Source organism: Papaver somniferum, chromosome 10 (genome assembly GCF_003573695.1).
Source record: "Papaver somniferum cultivar HN1 chromosome 10, ASM357369v1, whole genome shotgun sequence".
Lineage (NCBI taxonomy): Eukaryota > Viridiplantae > Streptophyta > Magnoliopsida > Ranunculales > Papaveraceae > Papaver > Papaver somniferum.
In genome coordinates this window covers 119,039,015-119,051,107 of record NC_039367.1, presented here as the reverse complement: position 1 = coordinate 119,051,107, position 12,093 = coordinate 119,039,015, and positions in this window count along the sequence as shown.

Below are 12,093 nucleotides of genomic sequence, written 5' to 3'. Positions count from 1 at the left end.
TAGTAAAAAGTTATAAAAAATAGTGTTTATGTCGCAATTACGAAGTTCAAAAGATAATCGTTATACTTCGTCATTATATATAAGCTGTGATATAACTTATATATTATTCCTTGACACTTTGATCATAATAAGATGATCAAGTGTCTAATACTAGAGTTTCATATATATAACTTCGCATGTTATGTTTTCAATATAAACGACTTGAAAGTAGTGTAGATAGAAATGGGAGCAAGTCAATTGTATTACTAATATCGAACGGAAGGATAATGTGTTCGTTAATGTCGATGCGTCTTCAGATTCTCCAGGTCATCAGAGTAATACTTGTATGTCTCAACATTTCTAGACTTCATAGTCTAACCTGACAAAGTTCACTCTAGTAATCTAATCAAGCGACCTTGAGTTTTGAAACTAAAATATGTTAACCGACCTTGACATACCAACGCTTGGCGGAGTCAACCGAACAATGCTAACAATTTGTAGTCCTCATCACTAAATTAACAGAGAAAGCACCAAAAGTACATGAACACCAAATTTACATTGTTAAGAGGACTTAAACAGAAGATCCAATAAAATTAGAAAACTCACTCAAGTGACAATACCATCAACATGGAACTCGTCATGTCACCGGTGAAAAGACAAAAAAAAGGTTTCGAGTGTGAATGTGAAAATAATGAAATAAAAGGTACATATGTTGATACTAATAGCGGTAACCGGTGGTCGACATAAGTTCAAGTCTGATGACATGGGTCATTGGATGAACAATGGTCATGCAAGTAAACACCTTGGTTGTAGAAACAAAAGGCCATGCCAGAGAAGCAATAGGACAGAGGATCAACGCCACGTACCTGGAGTACCAAGATATGAATCTAGATGGACCAAATCTTATGTAGCATGAGCGCAAAATAAATTTACCCCATGGCAAACAAAAATAGCGCGAGTAAGAGGAGCGAAAAAATGACGTCATAACCAGCCGTGCATGCATCTAAGGAGATAGAGACACCATATGTCAACGCGCGACTGAAAAAAGAAGATATTGAGTACATCAACAACTTTTCGTATGTAAATTATATTAAATTGTTCTTAAATGATCTTCTAGAGAAACGAACTTGCCTCAGTTGCTTCTACTTAAGCGTTTCTTGTGGTTGCTATGTATTTCATGAGCGTCGGGTATCACTTTTCTAACAGTACGTCCAACTATGTTGACGCCCTTACTGCGTCTCTGGTACAAATGGTAATTTCCTTACTTTTTATACCGGGATACTGGATGTATGTTAGATACATATTTCTCAATGCTGATTGTGTTTCGCTGGTCGACTTTCTTCGGATAGTGGGATGTACTCCCAATAAGTTCAGACATCCCTTAAACTTTTTGGTGTAATCATGACTCTTCATGACCTGCAAACTGTATAGTTTAAAAATATTTTTGCATGAACTATGTTTAAAATTGTTAATTTTATTTATTTTTTTGGTATTTTAGCGGTGCTACCTTCTGCAGTGAGGAGACCAATGGCGTAGTATGATGCCTTTGTTGCTTTATCTGGCGCTGGAGACCATGGTGGCGTATCCACATTGAAAAAGCGTGGGTCTAACGACACCACCCAATATTTCGCTTAGCAATCTGTATGGACTAACTCCGAAATACTTTTTAGAGAATCAACTAGACAGTCAGACTCAATCTAGATAAAAGTATCTCAAGGAGTTAATATCTCTCTCTTGTTTTGATTTACTCAAGCTAATAGAAATCAGCGAGTCCTAATCAAACACAAGCAATAACTTGAACAGTACCAAAGACCAATGTCCAAGGATCAATCAATGACAATCAAACAACCAAAGGTTGGATTATACCCATTGATGATCTACACGCACAACCTGTATTATTTCAATTATAAAGATAAACAATATAATGCGGAAACTGAAATAACACAGACACCAGAAATTTTGTTAACAAGGAAACCGCAAATGCAGAAAAACCCCGGGACCTAGTCCAGATTGAATACACACTGTATTAAGCCGATACAGACACTAGCCTACTCCAAGCTAACTTCGGACTGGACTATAGTTGAACCCCAATCAGTCTCCCACTGATCCAAGGTACAGTTGTACTCCGTACGCCTCTGATCCCAGCAGGATACTGCGCACTTGATTCCCTTAGCTGATCTCACCCACAACTAAGAGTTGCTACGACCCAAAATCGCAGGCTTTAACAATAAAAAAATCTGTCTCACACAGACAAGTCTATCAAAGGATCAATATGTCTCCCACAGAAAAACCCTAAAGTTTTTGTTCCGTCTTTTGATAATAATCAAGGTGAACAGGAACCAATTGATAATCCGGTTTTATATTCCCGAAGAACAACCTAGATTAATCAATCACCTCACAACAATCTTAGTCGTATGGTAGCGAAACAAGATGTCATAGAATCACAAACAATGTGACGAAGATGTTTGTGATTACTTTTTATATCTTGCCTATCGGAGAAATCAAACAATCTCTAGCCAATCAATATGATTGTACTATTACGATAGAAGATGCAAGATCAGATCACACAACTACGATAAAAGTAGTATCGGTCTGGCTTCACAATCCCAATGAAGTCTTCAAGTCGTTAACCTGGTTTTAGAAGAAGAAAACCAAAGGTTAAAGGAGAACCGACTCTAGCACGCAAACTAGTAGCACACGTAAGGTGTGGTGATTAGTTTTGCTGAGTTGTTGTATGTCCCCTTATATAGTCTTTCAAATCAGGGTTTTGCCTTAGTTACAAAGCAATCAATATCCACCGTTAGATGAAAACCTGATTTAGATTCAAGCTAATATTTCTCAACCGTTAGATCGAAAACTTAGTTTGTCATACACAAATGACTGTACGCTTCTAGGTTTGTTAACCGCACCCAAACCTGTACATTGTTGGTTCAACAATAGTCTAACCAAAAAGGTTAACCATATGAGCATTTCATACCAACCATGTTCTTCTTCACCATAGCTATTTCAAATGACTCAGATGAAATAGTAAAGAGATTTGTTCAATTGCAATGAAATCTTATGTAACTACACAAGATACAATTGAAGCAAAGATGATTTGATTCACAAGAATCGGTTCATGAACTTTAATAGTCACGGTTTGCAAACGCATTCCTTAGTCTTTTAAGATTAAGTTCAGAGATCATCTTTAGATATATAACCTTCTCAAGTTCGCAGACTAGGTTCGCGGACTTAAGACACCGGACAGAGTTTACAAACTCCAGCAAAAATTCTCGGGTTTGAGAACTTCGTCGGTTCGCGGACTGGGCTCACGCAAGTAGTTTGTCAACTCCAGCAGAAATTCTCGGGTTTGAGAACTTCGGCAGTTCGCGGACTGAGTTCGCGTACTTGGCACTAGCCATACTTCCGGTTCTCTTGATCAACAAAGTTCAAGAAATTTGGTTCAAGGAATACATTGGTTATGTAATCTAAACTCTCATTCCAATCATTGAAACATTCTTAGAGGACTTTATATAGTTGTTACACCATTTCTCGTCAAAGCAATTTTCAAAGTGATTGAAACATTCATGACTTTCGTCACTAGGTAAAGATAAACTTGGTCGAAGCGAAAAGCTTACCAGAACATATTTCGAGATATAGATAGGCGAGGTATACTCAGCTCGAAATACCAAATGTGTATAATCTAGTCTATATATATATAGCATACGACTTTTGTCTCAAAGAATAAGAGATAGAATAGATAGAATTTTGAGTGACAAATAAGTTCAAGTCTCCACATATCTTTTTGTCGAGAAGTTCCACCGGTTCCTTGAGTAGTCCTTCTACTTGTATGATGAATCGCCATGAAGTCCTTGAACTCAACTACACTTACTATCCTAGTCCGAGACTTAGCTATAAGAGACTAGAAGTCAAGACTTATAGTTTTGATCACTAACATTGACAAACATGCTTGAGATAGCAACGCATGCGAGTTTGACCGAGCAGTGCTCTAACACACATGTTCTAATGGTTCTGACTAAGTGTATGCGGATGTTCCTTTCTCCGGATGATGGGTTTTAATGTTACATGAGTGATAAAACTTGTGTTTCTTTTTCTTTCAGATGGTAGTATACTTGAATAAGTTTCTGTCAAAACTCGGATTGTGACAATTTTTATGGAGGTAGGTTTTTATTTTTTGACGAACTGAACTACCATATCCAGATAAATAATAATATCATCTAGCTTGATTTCGGAGAAACGCTCTGGTGGAGGCTGCTTAAAATTTGGTTCTTGTACGTCAACTGAGATCTCCAGCCGCCTATTTATCATTTTCATTTCTCATTTCCTTGTTGTTTTTTTCCCATTTCTGCACGAGTGACGGGTGCTAATATGCGTATCAAATGAGGCATAAAATGGTAAATTTGTTGTAACACTCCAAATTTGAACCTGAATTTGACTTAAATCCAAACTTCAAAAATCAGATATCACATGTGTATCCGAGCCCGAGATCGATTTACTCAATCCAAGACAATGGATGAAATTCATTTACGTCGTCTTCTAGCGTTTAAATTAAATAACTAAACGAACTTCAAATTAACCAAAATATCATTTTGATAAAGTACCCCTGTGTTGAAAAACCAACAAAAAAAAGTACCCATGTTTTTTGAAACTTTGTTAAAGTACACCGTTTTATTCAAAAAGAGAATTCCATCTAGTTAAGTGCTAGGTGGAAGTTATCTTTCTAATTAAAAGTACTTTTTACCCTTGAATTACATATCCTTGGTGGGGAGAGTAAATGACTCGACGATGACTAAATCGGTGTAACGATTCGGAACCGGGCTCGACGAACTTGAAAGCGGTATAACGATCCGGAACAAGGCTCAACAAACTTGAAAAATGTTGTAGAAGGTCGATTTTTCACCAACCGAAAACTCCAAAACACTTGGGAATGATGAACTCTTGTTGGGAAATGATGTAACGAACCTGAAAGCGGTGTAACGATCCTGAACCGAACTCGACGAACTTGAAAAATGATGTAGAAGATCAATGTGGCTATAAGTAAAGGGTAAATATGTAAAATAAACTAGTCTTAATTAACACTAGATATAAAAACTAACTGTGAGGACACTTTAATAAATTTCAATATGTCGGGGGCATTTTTTTGTGGGTACCAAATGGGATATTGTATCAATTGTTCCAAAAATCTATTATTAAACCCTTAGTTATCACAACTTCATAAATGTTTATAAATAATATAACTAATTACATGCCATGATTTTATCACAAGTGATGAGCATCTAAGAGGTTCCCCATGTACCCAAAAGGAACAAGCACAAACATAGTGCATCGTAAAAGTACATTATTTAAGAATTAGTTATTCATGCGAACAAGAATGATTTATAACATCGTATTAATATCTGAGAGGTTAACCATACCTCAACATCTTTTTGCGTCTTGGGAGCCTGCTTACACCTCAGGCGTGTATGTTTAAACCAACAAAAATCTGCCCGCACTCTAAGAGAATGCTCACACTTCGATAGCCTATTTACATCAACAAAAATCCACACGCATTTGGAGACCCCATATGGGTTTGGGAATGCAATTTTTAACTCCCCCGGATAACTCATATCCTTTCAAATATAGTATATGAGATAATTATTAACTTTTAATGAAAAACAAACCTCTTACACAATAAGAGCACCACATGGGTTTAGGGAGACAATCATCAACTCCCAAGGATAACTCGTATCCTATCCAATTTATGAAAACCAACAACAATTTATAAGGATAAATCGTATCTAGTCCAGGAATATAACCCTTGAGTCCTTGAGAGACAACCGTCAACTCCCAAGAACCATAGATAAAGAGGCAACTATAAACACCCAAGGGCTGCATTATTTTAATCTAAAGGAGGCAACCATCAACTCCCAAAGGATGCAATCGTTCATCCCAAGGATCCAACCATCAACTCCCAAGGACCCTAGATAGAGAGACAACCATCAAATCAAATAAAACCATATGGGAGGAAACCATCAACTCCTGATACAAATCAACTTACCATCATACACAAGATATTTATAACATACATAAGTGCGAGCATAATCTTGGCGAATAACAAATTCCAAATTCGACAAATCCAACCAACCAATATTGTATATACTTAATAAGGTATAAAACAAAATAAACAGTAAGCAATGAAAACCATCAGGAGCCAATCTTTTTGGAAATTACTGACGTTACACTTATCCGATCATTGTGAAATTTATTCCAAAATCTCATAAAGACATATGGTTCAATGTATAAAAGTTTCATAAAAATATAACAACCGGATACTGCGGTGTAAGGTATTCACTAATCCCGTTATGAGATGTCTTTCTATAAACACACTCATAACTAATAGAGGTATTGAGGTACCTACTGTAGTACGATATTTATGAAATTTCTACTGGATGATAAAAATATCAGAAATCATATCATAATAAAAACTGGGAAAATTCCAACGATTAGATCCTTCAAACAAACAACTCAAACTATTCTTCCTGGAACTAGAGTTCTGTAGAATGCAATTAGTCATCAATTGTTTAGGATGTTAGAGCATTTCTCGGTTGAACTCGCCAAGAGTTGGTATGTCAAGGTTGGATTTCATATTTTAGTATCAAAACTTAAGAGTTGCTTGATTAAAACTACTAGAGACAACTTCGTTAGGTTAGACTAGGAAGTCTAGAAATGTTGAAACACACAAAATTACTCTGAAAATTGAAGGTTCTGAAGACGTATCGACATCACCGAAGACATCATCCTTCTACTTGAGGTTGGTATACACAAGACTTGACTTATTCCATTTCTATATCGTTGCTTTCAAGTCGTTTTGATTGAAAACATTACATGTGAAGTTGTATACATGAAACTCTAGTATTAGAGGCTTGATAATCTTATTGTGATCAAAGTGTCAAGGAAAAATACACAATTTTTTTTACAACTTAGGTATATTCATTTACGAAGTATAATGCTTATCTTTTGAATTTCGTAATTGCGACATAGATATATTCGTTGTAACTTCTTACTAGATTGTGTAGTTATAGATGGTGAAATTTGGATAAGGGGAAAAAATATCATTTCAAGACCATAGGAAAAAAACTCAAGTCTCATGGGAGATATTAAGATTTTATCCCTCAAGCCACCCATAGCCACGATTTCTAGTATACGTCCCTAAGAGACACTGTTGGTCGTGATGCCGTGATTCCTAGCGCACATTCTCGACGAGATACTGCTGGTCATGTAGGTTCTGTAGAGCGTAAAACGTCCCAGGCAGATTAATGAATCAAAAAAGACACAATTCCATCATGTCTTCGTGAGACACAGCTGGTTGTGATGCCATGATTCTTAGTACATCCTTGATGAGATACTGCTGGTCGTGTAGGCACTGTAGATGCGTAAAAACAACTCGGCAGACTTATCACCCAGAGCAGAGACATACATGTCTCTTGTAAGCACGACTCACCCTATTTGAGATTAATGACTGATTTCTAGTACGTCATCGCGAGATACACTAGTCATGTCTCGTCTAGGCTATGACTCGACTTACTGAAGCTTCCGAATAATTTCTAGGATATCATCACGAGATACGCTAGTTATTCTGCCTCTATGATGTTTCGGCAAGACTCCTAGAACATCCTTTCGAGATACACTGGTCATGTCGGCCCCACAATACGGACACAATTGACTCCTATCACGTCTCTGCAAGATACGCTTGTCAAAGAAAAGTGAGTTGAAGTCTCGCCGAGACATTAGATTTCCTTTCACTGATAAACATGCCCCAGCTGAAATCAGAGAGACTCAATCGCGTCGCCTAAATCTCAGACAGCCTCAGTCGCGGTCAGCCAAGTCTTAGACAATCTTAGTCGCGTCGGCTAAATCTCATATAGCCTCAGTCGCGTCATCCAAGCCTCAGATGGCCTTATCCGAGCTGAGCCAACTCTTCTAAAGAGTCTTATACAGGCGTAAGACTCAGGCACAAGCCTCACCTAGGGCTCAAGCCTATTTCTCAGCATCTCAAACACACTCACGACTAGTAAATTGGGTCTGAACTGTACATGTCTATGCAAAAATGTGGATAAGATCCCTTGAGCTCCGCATGCTCAACAAAGGGACTCAAAAACAATAATACAGTCTCCACGTGACATATGTGACCGTCCATGGAGAGAGGGACACACGATTTCTGAGGCATTCCATGTCTTTTCACGTGACTCATCCTAGTCATTCTCACAAATCCGAGTCTATCTTGGCCAACTCGGCTAAAGAGAATATTTCTCTCTCTCAACACATCATTACAAAGCCTGACTCAGCTTTGTTAGAGCACTGCTCGGCCGAAATCACAAGCGTTGCTATCTCAAGCTTGTTGTTAAGTTTAGTTGCCAAAACTATAAGTCTTGATTTCTAGTCTACTCATAGCTAAGTCTCAGACTAGGATAAAAAGTGTAGTTGAGCTCTAGACTCCATGGCGATCATCATACAAAGACGAAGAACTACTCAAGGAACTGGTGGAACTTCATCGACTAAACGGTATGTGGAGACTTGAACTTATCTATCACTCAAAAGTCTATCTAGTCTATCTCTTATCTTGAGACAAAATTCGTATTGCTATATAGACTATGATTATACACATTTGCTATTTCGAGTCGAGTTTATCTCGCCTATCTATTTCTCGAAATATGTGTTGGTAAGCTAACACTTTGGCCAAGTTCATCTTTACTAGTGACGAAAGTCATATTAGTTTCAATTACTTGAAAATCGCTTTGACGAAAAATAGCTTGTGAACAACAACTATATAACGTCTTCTAAGAATGTTTCAATGATTGAAATGAGAGTTTAGAATATAACCTTGAAAGGATATAAACATTGTGTGATAACTCATACATGTGTAAGTCCTTATTCCTTGAACCAAAGTATGCGTACTTTGCTGCTCAGGAAAACCAGAATTGAAGTCCGCGTACTGTCGGAAGTTCACATCCCGTGAATTTCTGCTGGAGTTTGTGAACTGAAAACAAACTTATTCCGGGTACTTAAGTCCGCATACCAGTATGCGTACTTAAGTGGGTTAGTTTCTAAAAATGATTATTCGTGAACTTAAACTTATATAAACTAAGGAATGCATACTTGCAAACCGTGGCTATAAAGTTCATGAATTGATTCGAGTGAATCAAATCGTTTTTGCTTCGATTGTGTCTTATATACTTCTACGAGATCTAAGAAATTGAAAAACTCTCTAACTAGTTCTCTTGAGTCATTTGAACTAGTTATGGTTGAGATGAATATGGTTGATATGAAAGTGCTCATATGGCTAACCATTTGGTTTACTATTGTTGAACCAACTAAGTGTACATGTTTGGGTACGGTTACACAAACCTAAATAAATGTGCATTTCATTTGTGTGTAACAAGATAAGTTCGATCTAACGGTCGAAAGATATTAGCTTGAATCTAATCAGGTTTTCATCTAACGACGAATATTGAATGCTTTGTTACCAAGGTAACTTAGATTACAAACCCTGATTTGAAAGACTATATAAAGGAGAACTCTAGCAACTGGGAAACCTAATCCCCACACCTTCTGTGTGATACTAATTGTATTAGCTAGAGTCGATTCTCCTTTAACCTTAGGTTTCTATCGAGACCCTATAGGTTAACGACTTGAAGACTTCATTGGGATTGTGAATCCAGACCCAACTATTTTCTCTGTAGTTGCGTGATCTGATCTTGTTGTTTTTTTCGTGTTTGAGTACAATCGTAAGATTGACTTGAGATTGATTTCTCCGATAGGAAAGATATAAAAGAAGTCACAAATATCTTCCTCATCATTTGTGATTCCGCAATATCTTCTTTCGCTAGTCGATTAAGATTATTGTGAGGTGATTGATAAATCTAGGCTGTTCTTCGGGAATATAAGTTTGGGTTATCAATTGGTTCCTGCTCACCTTGATTTATCAAAAGACGGAACAAAAACTCGTAGGTATTTCCGTGGGAGACAGATTTATCTATTATCGTAGACTGTTCTATGTGATACAGATTTGTTTATTAAAGTCTTCGACTTTGGGTCGTAGCAACTCTTAGTTGTGGGTGAGATCATCTAAGGGAATCAAGTGCATAATATCCTGCTGGGATCAGAGACGTAAGGAGCGCAACTGTACCTTGAATCAGTGTGACATTGATTGGGGTTAAACTACAGTCCAGACCGAAGTTAGTTTGTAGTAGGCTAGTGTCTGTAGCGGCTTAATACAATGTGTGTTCAATCTGAACTAGGTCCCAGGGTTTTTCTGTATTTGCGGTTTCCTCGTTAACAAAACTTCTGGTGTATGTGTTATTTCTTTTCCGCATTATATTTCGTTATATAATTGAAATATCACAGGTTGTGCGTTGAATCGATCAATTGGAAAATCCAACCTTTCGTTGTTGATTGAAATTGATTGATCCTTGAACATTGGTCTGTGGTACCGTTCAAGTGATTTCTCTTGTATTCAATTAGACTCATAGATTTCTATTTGCTTGAGTAAGCGTTGAATCGAGAAAGTGGGATATAACCCTTTGATATACTTTTATTAAGATTGAGTCTGACTGTCTAGTTAATTCTCTTAAAAGTATATTGGAGTTTGTCCATACAAATTGCTAAGCGAAATATTGGGTGTGGTTTTTAGACCCACGCTTTTTCAAGCTTCACACAAATGAGGGGATATCAATTAGGGTCTTGGTTTGGAGGTCTATGATACGCGTGAGAAATACCCGTCCTATTTCTGACCACTGAAGAGAGTAAAGGCGGTGGAATAAAGAGATAAACTTAACCTAGTTTATCTCTATCTATTCCTGGAGAAACGGGAAAAACACCCCGCATGGCAAGCAATCCCTATCTTCACCGACCTGAGATTAGAGAATTCAACTATAAATAGGTCCCATATTTCTCCAAGCTAATACACAACTTTCTCATAAACTCTCAGAGAAATTCTTCTTCAAACCCTAGAATTCTATGATCTCTCTCTTTATCTGCTTCCCTCCCTAAGACCAGCCTTATGCCTCCTTCCTTGTGACTGAAACAACCTTTGAATGGACACTGTGTCTGGTTTAGGCGAAGACTGTTCATGTTCAACCTCCCATAACTCACTTTTAGAAACCCTAAAATCCTACTTTTAACCTCTCACCGATTTTAGGTAACTACAGTAGTGAACTTAGGTTTGATTTCATACCTAGAAAACTATGTTTAACTACATGAGTTTAAGGAAGTAGACTTACAAAATTGTTTCGTAGTTTAAAGAAATCAATTGGATTGATGGTACGTTTTTCATTGAAGATCTAAAGTTGGACCGCTCCTAAACTATATGGGGAATCAAGGTAGAACCGATCCTTATTTCCGTTGGAAGTCAATGTTGAACTGATCCATACCTATATTGGGAATCAAGGAAGAACCGATCCCACCTACATTGGGAGTCATGGTAGAACCGACACCAATATGAAAAACCGATTTCTATAGTCAACGTACACTTTAGGGTTTGTCTGATTTTGGAAATTGAGTTTGCAAAGTACGAAAGTTCAAGATGTCGACATAATCAGTAATTTGAACATGTGCAGAAATCTTATTTATTAATTTTTCAAAAATATTCCTTGATACTCAAGGTGAGATCCCAAACCGTAATGTTTGAGAAATCTTTTTGAGATTTTCGAATGTATATGTTTTGTTTTACCAGCAAACAAAACATATTTGGAAAGATATATTAATTAAGTGCTAGCTAATATTGAGTTGTCCAAGAGAAATTTCAGTTATACTATTGGATATTGGTTGGAATTAGACAAAACCGAATTTAGGTGCTTTATTGCATATCTTGAAAATATTTTCGGTTATGAAATTTTTTTGGTGTCCAAAATACCTTGGTCTATAAATAGTGAAGTTTGTCCTTCTTACAAACTTATCCAGAGGAAAGCACTTCATCTTTGTAGTCACTACTATAGCCAATTAATAGTATTATTCGTAGTCCTATCTTGGAGAGGAAAGTAACATAATTACGTGAAATCTCTTACGTCCACTAGTTTAAAGACTTCTTTGTGGGTGGGTGGGTGGGATGTTGCAGCTGTGGCAGAGGAGTTGTTGAAT